The sequence below is a fragment of the Pleurodeles waltl genome, chromosome 5 (genome assembly GCF_031143425.1).
Source record: "Pleurodeles waltl isolate 20211129_DDA chromosome 5, aPleWal1.hap1.20221129, whole genome shotgun sequence".
Taxonomy (NCBI): Eukaryota; Metazoa; Chordata; class Amphibia; order Caudata; family Salamandridae; genus Pleurodeles; species Pleurodeles waltl.
Window position 1 is genome coordinate 1030955309 of NC_090444.1, and position 12958 is coordinate 1030968266.

The following is a 12958-nucleotide window of genomic DNA, read 5'->3' on the forward strand; positions in this document are numbered from 1 at the left end:
GCGGAGGGGAGAAACAGGAAGTACAATGTGCGCGTGGTGGGCCTCCCCGAGGGGGCTGAAGGAGCCAACATGGTGGAGTTTCTGGAGAAATGGTTAAGCACAACGGTTGCACCCGGATTCCTGTCCCCCTTCTACACGCTGGAACGTGCGCACCGGATGCCGTCGAGGCCTCTTGCCCCTGGCAGACCACCCCGTGTAGTGATTGCCAAGTTACTACACTACAGAGACAGAGACATTCTTATACAGAAGGCTAGAGAGTTGGGCCCGTTTAAAGTAGCAAACGGAGAGGTGACGCTATTCCCGGACTATACATTGGCTGTCCAGAACAAGCGAACTTCATTTCTAGCAGTCAAATGGGCCCTAAGAGAAGAAGGGATTCAATACTCGTTGTTGTACCCAGCCAGACTGAGAGTGATACTGGAAGGGAAGACCACTTTCCTCCAGTCCCCGGAAGAAGCATGGGAATGGCTCAAGAAACGTGGATCCCAGGTGGGGTGACCTGTGGGTGAGGGCGCGGCTGGGGGTCGAACCTGGCGGGCCCCGAGGACACGGAGACCCGGGAATCGCCCGCGGCTGGCGCCAACGCAAACACAAACAGAAAAAGGCAAGAGGGTGGCCTTGGAGGCAGCAGCCCAAGTGAGTGGAGGAGTGTCCCCCCCGGAGGGTTCGGGAGAGGAGTCGGATGATACGGTGGTGTCCTCGGCAAGGGGAATCGGGCTGCTCGGCGCGTGCTCCCAGGTTGACACTGCAAACTGCTGACAAACTCAGATAATCCTAACACGGGAGGGCCCGGAGGCACGGTGCAACGGGTGAACGAGAGGCCCGTCCGGTCTTGGCCACCCCCCAGTCCAGAACCTCGCCTGTCCATTTAGGCTGGCGAGAACTGCAGTTATATGTTTGAACAAGTTGCACTGTTGCATAGTTTTCTGGGCTACCTACAGGTTGGTAGGCGCCCTGGGGAGGGGGAGTTGGGGTTTACAGTTACAAGTTAAATTGGCAAAGTGGATGGCGTTACCTGGCTGTAGCGAAGGTCTGAACATGGGAAGGGGTAAGTCAGAGGTCTGGGGGAACCAAGGGCACTATTATCAGACTATTATATTAAAATGGCAGACTACAATCTCTTAACATGGAATGTTAGGGGGATGGGCACACCGGCTAAAAGACATAGAATCCTCTCCTACTTAAAGAGAAGAGGGGTGCAAGTGGCAATGCTACAGGAGACCCATTTGGTAGCTGGGGAGGTAGAGAAACTGAGACGCAGATGGAGGGGACAAGTGTTTGCCACGGAGTACTCAGCTTATGCAAGAGGCGTAATGATATGGATCAGGGCCGGGGTCCCGCTAATAATAGACTCTTCCAGCATAGACCGAGAAGGTAGATTTGTGATATTTGAGGGGAGGCTACATGGTACCCCGATTGTTATGAGTTGCATTTATGCCCCCAATCAGGACCAGATCCCCTTTCTGACTAGGTCATCGAGCCACCTTACCCGCCAATGCACAGGAGAACTGCTAATAGGGGGGGGGACTTCAATGCAATACTAGACACAATCATGGACAGGTCAACCCCGCCGCTGCAGGGGGCAGTGCCAACTAGAATAGCCAAAAAACTAAATGAATGGCTGGGCACCTGGGGGCTGGTGGATGTCTGGCGGGAGCAACACCCAAAAGACAGAGACTACTCGTATTATTCGGGCCTCCACCGGCTGCACACTAGAATCGATAGAGTGACATGCACGGGGGGCCTTGCACGTAACATGACCTATTCTGAGTATCTCGGCCGCACACTGTCAGATCATAATCCCTTGCTGCTGACACTAAGAGTTTCGGAGGATAGGCCCCCCATACCATCATAGAGACTGTCCCCTGCGGTGCTGGAAGATCAGGCGTATAGAGACGCCCTTCGGTCCCACCTGGCAGAATATATTGAGATCAATGGTGGATCCACCCCATCCAGGGCTACAGAATGGGAGACACTTAAGGTGGTGACGAGGGGCTTCTGCCTGGGTCAGTCGGTGGGAGTGAAGCGCACACTTGAAAGGGAGCTGTCTGCTTTAGAGAAGGAAATACATAAAGGGGAGTTGAGACAGGGTCCTGAAGCACAGGAGAATGAGGAATATAACCGAGCCCGCAGAGAACATTCCCGGATTGAGGAGCAACTTAGGTTTCATAGCATGCAAAAATATTTGGCATCACTACAATCAGAGGAAGGTAGATCAGGGAAGCTGCTAGCGTGGCTGGTGCGCCCGAATGGGGGTGGAGAGCCAATTACGAGTGTACAAGACAAAGAGGGTCTTCGTAGACATAGCCCAGGCCCAATTAACGACGCATTTAAGGAATAGTATATGCATCTGTATAGGAAACTTAACGACCTGGTGGCGGAGGCCTTTGAAGACCTCCTGCAGCAAATCCGACTCCCAACATTGAACCCGGAAGAGAGGGATAGCCTGGGAGGACCGGTGACAGCGGACGAGTTAAGTGAGGCCATATCGCAATTGGCTCCCGGGAAGGCTCCTGGTACAGACGGCCTCCCAATGGACTTTTATAAAAAATACAAGACACTATTGGTTCCCCAGCTCGCAGAAATATACACGGAGGCTATGCAACGGGGGGAGCTGCTGTGCACGCTTCGAGAGGCCTTGGTGGTGCCGCTCCCCAAGACAAAAAACAGGGAAGCACCAGTGACTGACTTTCGTCCCTTATCAATGCTGAACAGCGACTTTAAGATCCTTAGTAAGGTCATGGCCGGCAGGTTGCTCCCCCTCATGACCACACTGGTGCACGCGGATCAGAACGGTTTTGTCCCTGGCCGCAGCATGTCGTTGAACTTAAGGCGGTCCTCGGTTGGGTTCTGGCGATCACTGAAGTTAACAATAATGGCCAGAGTAGCGTTGTCTAAAATGATTATGCTTCCCCGCCTCCTCTATTACTTCGATAATTTACCGTTATGGATCCCTCTGGCGTGGTTTCATGAATTGAACGCTTTGCTTCGAGAGCTAACATGGGACGATGGTCGCAGACGTACGGCACTGACGACCACATGCAGGCCGACGAGTGTAGGTGGACAGGGGGCCCCTGACTTCGAGGCATATTATCTGGCGTCCCAGTTACAATGGGTGTCCGGCTGGATGGTGGGCAGGGGACAGCTGGACTTGTTTACTTCCCACGGTACGTTGGACACAGCTCGAATAGTAGCACGAATGGCAGAGAGGAAGATTGCCCCCCTTGGAGACAACCTAATGACTAATGTTGCGATGACATGCTGGAAGAGATGTACGAGAAGGGTTGGAGTGGGCCCACCTTACTCCCCGGCGCTGCAGTTGTCAGTCCTAGTCGTGGACCCGAAGGGGTCGGACCGAGGGGCCTGGGGCTGGGACCATGGACGGGAGCAGGAATAGGGACGCTGGGAGAGCTTTTCAGGGAAAGGGTGCTGAGGAATTTCACCGACCTAGTAGGAGGGGGGGTTCCCCAGGGTCAATTCTTGCTCTTAGGAAGTTGGTGCATGCTCTGAAAGACCACTGGGATACGATTAATGCAGAGCCCACTGTCCACAGAGTGTTACATCTCCTGTTGACATTAGGTGAAGAACCCCATTTGATTACTAAAATATATCGGGCCCAGATTGAAGCTGCACTAGATCCCCTGCATTCCCTGAGGGAGAGGTGGGAGAAAACGGTCGGGCGCGACCTGTCCGAGACGGAGTAGAGTAGGGCTCTGGCTTATCCCCAGGCGATCTCACGTAACACCCACTTACGATACATCCAATATAACTACCTGCATAGGACGTACCTTACCCCTCACCGACTGTTCCGTATATATGAGGGGACACCTAGGACATGCCCCAGATGTGGCGATGGGGAGGCTGACTTAGACCACATGATGTGGAAATGCTCAGTGTTACAGGTTGGCTGGAGGGCGGTGACAGCGTTCATATCAAGACTATTTGGCACGGAACTGCCGCTAACCCCCGCTGTATGTCTGCTGGGCCTCAAAAATGGTACCCCACGAGGGAAAGTCAGGAGTCGCTTCTTGGACCTCGCCCTAGCCCTTTATAGAAGGCTGATCACGAGGGGTTGGAAAGCCCCTAGCCACCCCTCGCTTACTGAATGGAAAAGCAACGTCACGAAATGGACTAGGGCTGAATTACAGGTCCTGAAAGCTGAGGAAGCCAAAGGCATCCGACAAACTCCCATCGCCCCAGAATGGGAGGACTTAGTGATGAGTTGGGATGACCTAGTGAAGGGACCAATAGCTCTCAATGCGGTACCAGTAGAAATAGGACCATGAGTGGGTATAAGGATGAGACAACGGATGCACCCAATAGAGTCGCCCCTTGGGGAGGGCTCCCGACACCAGAAACGCAGACTGACGAGCGCACCAGCAAGCCGCACTAGGATATGCGGGACAGGGCAGGGATGGTCACGTACTCTCATAACAATGCAATAGGAGAGTGAAGGAGGATAGTCAGTCCCACCCCCACATAATGCAGTCCCCTGTGGAGGACTTCCCCCAGTTAACACAGGAGCCATCCACAAGAAGCCATCATGTTTACATATAGTTTAATATTGAGTTAAAGCTGTTATGCGGACATATAAAATAAAAGTGTAACACAGAATTATAGGGCATAGGACCCCTTGAAACAGGAACGTCAGAACATTAGATCTAAGGATAAATGAAGACCGAGAGATGGTCAAAATGAATAATAAGTCGAGATACAAAACATATGTAACGCTTAGTATAAATATGTATCTTTTAAACGATGTGTATGATAAGAACAAGATGTTACCATTAATGGACTTGCATAATGTAAAACAGCGAATTGTTAATAAAAATATATAAAAAAACAAAAAAACTGCACTAGAGCAGTTGTGCTTCATTTTTCATTAATATGGGCCTTAGTGATTTAAATAGAGCAATATAAAACACAGCACAACCTACAACATAAACAGGGAAGTGGGTATATGAAATCCACTCTAGCCAGTGCGAAGCACTCAGTCAACACACATCCAATTAGTAACCATGGCAGAGCTTAGAGGCAAAGACCAGGTGTCTAACCATGCCCCTGACCAATTTCCACTCATACAGTCATGAGCATAATGACCATTCTAATAATGACAGATAAAAAGCAAGAATTTAGTTCAAAATACAGGCTTTTAATTTGGGTTAATAATGTTAAAAAGAAATATGAAAAGAACCATTATTTTTTTTTAACTCTCTGACCTGTTTCTCAATAGGATAAATCATTAAAGCAAATAAATAAGAAGAAAAAAATTAGGACAATAAAATGACTAAGAGTCATGTATCATAGGTTCATATTCAAGTGACTAGTTTAACTATTTTAAAACATATGTCATAGTTTTGAGTTGACACCTTGATGACAAATATTTAGTAGAAAATAGCAGACTATGGTGGAATATGTTATAATTCAACAGTAGAAAATTATTAATTCTACTAACGTGATGAGCACAATGAGACAATGCTATTTATTTTGTGGATGCATCTCAATTTCGGGTACTTTTGTAATTTTAAAGAATTTTTTAAGTTTTAAAGAACTCATGCAAGGGATTGTTAATATGGCTTAAATAAAATTATTAACAAACTTTAATAAACTTTGAGAGAGACAGAAATCGTGACACAGACAGAGTATGTGTAAGAAAGACTGTGGGGGTTATTCTAACTTTGGAGGAGTGTTAATCCGTCCCAAAAGTGACGGTAAAGTGACGGATATACCACCAGCCGTATTACGAGTTCCATAGGATATAATGGACTCGTAATACGGCTGGTGGTAAATCCGTCACTTTTCCGTCACTTTTGGGACGGATTAACACCTCCTCCAAAGTTAGAATAACCCCCAGTGTGTGTATGTGTGTGTGTGAGAGACAATCCTTCTTGAATGTGTTTTATAAAAATGGATGAGTACTTAACAAGGATTTTTAAGTTAGTCAATCAGACAATAAGGGATTTATGTAAAATACAATCATGAAATCACAAATCACAAAATAATACATAAACCATCAATAAAAAGAAATTTGGGAAAACCTTTGTTCAACACAAATTCATCCAACTCCCCATTGATCACCTAAATAAAAGTAAGATCCGAAACCGATCATGGAATAAAATCACATATTAATCTTCATAAATATCCACCTTCTTATAGATAGACTAAAACCATTTTGAGATCCCACCGAAGGGCATGGTCTGCTTGTTGCTTAGCACAATGTTAACTTACAATGGCCTTAGATCCACACTGCTATCTTACAGTCAACGTAGGGCCCACCCATTGCTTACTATTGGTTGCGTCACTGTTACTCTCATGTGCCTGCTTCTTATTCGTTAGCTTTGTGAGCTTTCCTTCCCCTTCCTGTGGTTGACCCTCCCTAGTACATAAACACATTACTATGTCCTTCCATTGTTTGCTTTTTCAGGCACTATTTTTTTCTTTTTGTTTAAACACTATACAAGAGTGCATGTGTTTTCCAGCTGTTTTCATGTGCAACTCTCACCCCTCTGCCGGGCTCCATGATCCTCCCTCTCACCTGTGTGCTTCTCCTCTGCCTCTTATGTCGCACCCTTAACTAGTGTTTTTCCCCACCAGCTCCATGTCACTCCCTTTTGCCTATTTGATCCCCCCCACTCATGCCCCATATTACTTATGCCCCCATCCTTGCCACTCATGTTGCTTCCACTTCAGTGTTTCCACTTTATAAACCCACTTCTCACCTGTCCCCCCATATCTTATTTCTGCTCCCTCACCCATGCCTCCTATGTTGTTTCCCTCACCTGCTTTCAAAAAACACATTCACACTTTTTTTTGTTTTTAGTTAAAAATCAAACTGGGATCAGTGGCTAAAAAAAACAAGCATTTGCAATGCGATGGGTCTCACATTTGCTCAAATTAGAGCTATAGCATTGTAAATTCCTAACAGGACTTTTCTTACCACATAAATTGAAAATGAAAAGTAAAACAGTTGACATAAGCAAGCTGATTCAAAGCGCCACAGCCGCCATGAGCATGAGCGCGAAGTAGAGACACAAAAGGAAAAAGAAGTTAGCTCGCAGTCAAACATTTCGGCAAAGTTGCAATTATCCATGTAACAGGGTCGATAGCCAAGGCGGTAACAAAACTACCCCAAAGAGGAACAAACGTAAAGCATTTACCAATAATAACAAAGGATTTTTGAAAGGCAAACCCATGAACAAGGATAGTGATGGGCGTGCAGTGGGTGTGGATAAAAGCCCATAGATAGATTACAACACGTTAGAGCTCTTGCACGCTCGACCTAAAAAGTGGTTGTGCTATACAAAATAACACAGCTGACCACATCAAAAGCTTTCTTTAAAAATATTTTGGCCATGCAGCACAGCATCTGGAACCATCGGCAGAGCCGATAAGTCCCAGAGGCATAACCTGTTAGCTTTTCTATTGCATGAGTTGGAGAGAAACCGCAACTCTTATTGGTGTATCCAGCTTTTAGTATACATAAAAAGTGGAGGTTTGCGTATTCGGTTGCATGGCAATTTGATTCCTGTACTGAGGGACACAAGAAAGGGGATACCTCTTCTCCACAATAAGTACTATTAAATGAGTTAAGTGCACCCTATTTAAAACACACTTTAGGGTTACCCACTTAACGTTCCAATAGCAACACATATAAACAATACCTGTAGAATAGTTCAATGATAAAGGGCCTCATTTGGAGTCTGGTGGTCCGACACATGGACTGCAAGACCCGTGGAGAGAAGGCCACTGCAGAGCTAGTGGTCTCCACCCATCTCTATTACAAGGTTTACACCGGTCAGCCCAGTGTAAACTATGTGGCTGCATTGGCCTCGGCTTCTCATGGAGCCAAGGCCAATGTCAACACACAGAGGGTGCCCAGCACAGTGTTTCTACCAGCCTTTTTATGGTGGGGCCCCTCCATAAAAAGGCTAGCAGAAACTAGACTCGTGATCAGCACGGCGGTGTTGAACTTCTCCGACTGCCATCAGCCCATTGGGAACCATGTTCCTGGTGTGGACTGCAGCTTCCTGGTGCTCCAATCGCCAGGGTAATAATGTGGCGGTCCGACCGCCACCGCAAGTCTCGCGATCTCAAGACCATAATCCTTGAAATGAGGCCCAAAGTCTTACAAGGCGATCTAGTTGTGAGCCAAAGAACTACTTGAACTAGAAGATGTAAGCCAGAAGCACACTAGTCAAACTAAATATCCCTTACAGCTTCCACGTCAGATGATTTAAAACATAACTCCAGTGCAAGTACATCTTGCTTAAGGAATGTCAAATGGATGCACCAAAATATAGTGCAGTGTTTTATACCTACGCAAAATATTAGTAAGAAGGGTCTAGCTTCACTTCTCACTTCTGCAACAGTTCATTTTTTTATGTATATGAAATGTGCTTTTGACAATTTTCTGAATTCTCAGAAGCACCAAATTCAGAAAGTTGCAAAAACAAATAGTGAGTGAAAAAGTCTGTAAACATTTTTTCCTGGGAGAATCCTCCCACAAGAAAAACATTTGCAGGAAAAATATCCTACAGTGATTTGTTTTTAGGAACTGTTCATGAGTGAAGATTTTCAAATAATGCAAACTTTGCAGCTTTCTGAATTGTTGTGAGAACCATACAATGTATATCTTGCTTCCCCTTATTATTACAGCATCCAATAACATTAACTACAGATAGAAAACTCCTTTTCACTTCTTTGTCTTTTTTCCTTGACTTATTTTTTTCCTTGTCTTTTTACTCAGGATTCAATCACTGCATTAATTGAAAATATACAAATTGATGTTTTTAAAAATGTGTTTTTGCCCACACAATTTACGCAACCTGGAATCCATTCCAGTGTGCAAATTCTGATTTGATACTACTGGACTCTGATAATTATACTTATCAGTGTGGTGTGTAGTTTTTATGACAGACCAGCTGTCACCAAACAATTATGCGATCATCTCTAAAGAGGGGCTTTGACTCTAGCCATGTTGGGAGCCAAGACTACATGTTTTGATTGGGCTGAAGTTGTGTGCTTTCACAAAAAAGTGCTTACACTTTCCTACTGCCTGCGGTTGAACTTTAGGGGTACACAAATGACATTGGAGTGCTATTAAAATCTCTTAGATAATTTAATTAGATAATTTATGGTATTTTTCTCTGGCTGTAGCACAGAGTTGAGGTGCGTTGTCATTAACCTACATGGATTTATTTAGTGTGAGGTCTGTATTAGTGGGAGTTTTATTTCCGGGACCATCAAGTCTCCGACGGTTTTTCTGTTTTTTCCTCAGTTCTTCAATGTATTGTGATGCAGATAGTTTAGACTGATGCCCACTAATCTTCCATTGAATGCCTGGCTATGTTTTTCTTTGGGGCTTGTGTCTGAGGAAAGTAATCATAAGATTCATAAGATTCACATCTATGTTAGGTGTGAGTGGAGAAGTGGTTGGCAAGTTGGCGACGTATTTGCTAAGAATTGTTTTTGGTGTTGTTTTTAATTTTGCTGGGAATTTGATTGGTGTTCTTTGGCTAGTGCATTAGGCTGTGGTATGATGGATAGTGAAAAGGGAACCATGATGATCAAACCACTCATGGGGTAGCAGTGTATGGCTTTTGAAGTTGCGGCCATTGAGATGTGCATTTATTTCTTTTTTTAAGAATCAGTGTGTGCTTTGTGAGATGCACTATACTGAGAACATTAGATAAAACTTCCTTCAATTAGTATTTTTTAGAAACCTATGATAGTCTGATTGTCATGGGCGGTGGTACAGATTTTGTAGCAGTTGGGAAATTGAGGTGAATGTATACCTTTCCAGTTAATCCAATATCTACCTTTTTCTTTCTTCCATGCACTTGCCCCGGACACATTGTTTGTATCTACTCTGACACCATGCTTCTGCCCTTTACAGTAGAACCCACAGAAATGAACCTGTATCTGACCCCACCTTCACCTAAACCGTTTTTTGTAAATAATACTCTGAGGATGTTTTGAATTTGCCATTCTTTTTAAACTTTTGATTTTTGCCTGCACCATTATAATGGTCAACAAAGGCTTTAAAAATGGAGGCCAAATTCCATTATTTCCACAAAAGCGAAAATTGTACCACGTAAGATAAACTCTTGTGGTGTACATAGACTTAAAAGTAGGCACTGTGCAGATTTTTTCACAGTTGTATGTCAATGCATATTACAAGCATAGTCATGCAGAATTTAGAAAAACAAGTTTGCCTTGTGCAAGCTGGACAATATAGTGTATTATCTTTGTATATGAACTTGATATCAGTTAAATTGATTCTACTTCTCAGAAAAGAAGACAAAATTGAGTGATTGATCTGTCGCAGAAGACAATCGATCTTCCCCAAACAAATCAACCACTATCCCTATGCCTCAGAATTAGAAACAGACCTGAGAGACACTATCATTAATCTTTCTCCGTCCTTCCAAAAAGGTACCCTGCTGCAGTCTGATAAAATTGCTGAAAGACCATTAGAGTGCTCTTATAATTATTTCTGGCAGAGTTGTGACCTGATGATTTATAACATATTAAATGATACAGGCTGCAGTAAAATCTGACAACTTTTGGCCCTATCAAAAATTGCCCTTTGGTTAAAATGACTTACTGCAAGTTACTAGTAAAAGCAGTTGTGATATTCAGATTGAAATATTGCATTCTGCTCCTTCGGGCTTCTGAAAAAGAGGCATGCAACTGCAAAAAAGACACAACAGTGCCCATTCTTCCAGCCTTAGAAAAAATGGCAATGTGCCCACTTAAAAGTCTGAACTTGACTGACCAACAGAGGAACAACACATTTAGGGCCATATTTATACTTTTTGACGCAAAACTGCGCTATCGCAGTTTTGCGCCAAAAAGATTAGCGCCGGCTAACGCCATTCTGAAGCGCCATGCGGGCGCCGTATTTATTGAATGGCGTTAGCCGGCGCTAGCAGACCGGCGCTGCCTGGAGTGCGTGGAAAAAAACCACGTACACCAGGCAGCGCCGGCGTTGGGGAAAATGGCGTTAGGGCGTCTTAAAATGGGGCAAGTCAGGTAGAGGCAAAAAAATCACCTCAACCCGATTTGCGCCATTTTTAACGACGCCCAGATGCCATTTACATGACTCCTGTCTTAGTAAAGACAGGAGTCATGCCCCCTTGCCCAATGGCCATGCCCAGGGGACTTATGTCCCCTGGGCATGGTCATTGGGCATTGTGGCATGTAGGGGGGCACAAATCAGGCCCCCCTATGCCAAAAAAAAAAAGAAAAAAAATATATATATATACTTACCTGAACTTACCTGAATGTCCCTGGGATGGGTCCCTCCATCCTTGGGTGTCCTTCTGGGGTGGGCAAGGGTGGCAGGGGGGGTCCCTGGAGGCATGGGAGGGCAGCTGTGGGCTCATTTTGAGCCCACAGGTCCCTTAACGCCTGCCCTGACCCAGGCGTTAAAAAGAGGCGCAAATTCGGGTTTTTTTGCCCCGCCCACTCCCGGGTGTGATTTTTGCCCGGGAGTATAAATACGACGCATTTGCGTCGCAGTCATTGTTTTAGACGGGAACGCCTACCTTGCATCTCATTAACGCAAGGAAGGCGTTCACGCAAAAAAATGATGCTCATTCCTCATACTTTGGCGCTAGACGCGTCTAACGGCAAAGTATAAATATGGAGTTAGTTTTGCGTCGAAATTGCGTCTAAAAAAACGACGCCAATTCGGCGCAAACGGAGTATAAATATGCCCCTTAACACAGTCACATGCCTCGTCTGGAAAGCAGTGAATAGCAAATCTCCAGAACGAATGCAGGACTTTTCTTCTACCATCAACCTAGAGACTCTTTTGGTCTCATCAAGACCAAAAAACGTACTATCCCAAAATGCTCACTAACAAAACTTGGAGGTGAATCTCTAAAGGTTTCTGGTGTTAAACTGGGGGATGGTCTGCCAAGAACATTAAAATGGAAAACGTCTGACAACCTCTTAAAAGGAACTGAGTAATCGTATACTGTAAGTCTGTGGTCCAGGATGTTTCCTGCCATCCTCTCTCCTTTGAGTGTCTGTACCTTGAGTTTTTTTGTCTTCTCTGGTTTTTAGTTGGAGCTTTCAGTTTTTTGCGCTCAGTAAAGGAATGCATTGCTTTTACCATTTTTAGTTACGCGTTTTATGAATATCTATTTTCTTCCATTGTATATTTGTTGAATCATCTTTATTTGATTTAGATTGTTATTGTTTTGCTGTGTCTTGAAGCTTAGGTTCTAGCGTTGGTCATTATAAACCATACTCATAAATATGTCAATCACCAAACTCAGGCCATCAGTTGCAGCCAATGCGCAGGGAGGGGCTACTGTAATTCCCACCAATGTCTAAGCTAATTAAGGAACAACACAGCTTTGGCTTCTATAGGGAAGTGATTTCCCCCCTGCAATCAACATGTCAAGAAGGGAAGTAATCCCCTTCAGGGCTCCAGCTGTAGCTATTTACGTGGGAAGCGGACTACAACTACCTGCAGCTACTGGCACTTTTTCTCCTCACTCTTATGCACAGATACCTATCTGACAACAGCCCTTCAGCCAGGGTTACAACATCTATTTACACACATCGGACAGATAATTGGTGTAACTGATATCTGTGTGTGATATGGTCCAATATTGCTATTGAGGGGTTCTGGTGACACCACAAACCACATGGCTTATAATTATCACCAGAACCCCAGAACGGCAATATAGGACAACATTTCACATGGTACATATTGTGGCCCAGTTTTAAGAGGGCCTAGTAGCTCTTTGCGCCACATTAGTGTATTTTTTTTTTATGCTAATGTGGCTCAACAAGGCCAAAATTGCCACATCATATTTACATAGTGGCACAATACATGCATTGTGCCACTTCCTGACCTCTTGCACCACATTATGCCTGCACCAGGCATAATGTATGCAAGGGGGGGCGTTCCCCCATTGGGGGGGGCTGAACGAAGGTTGCA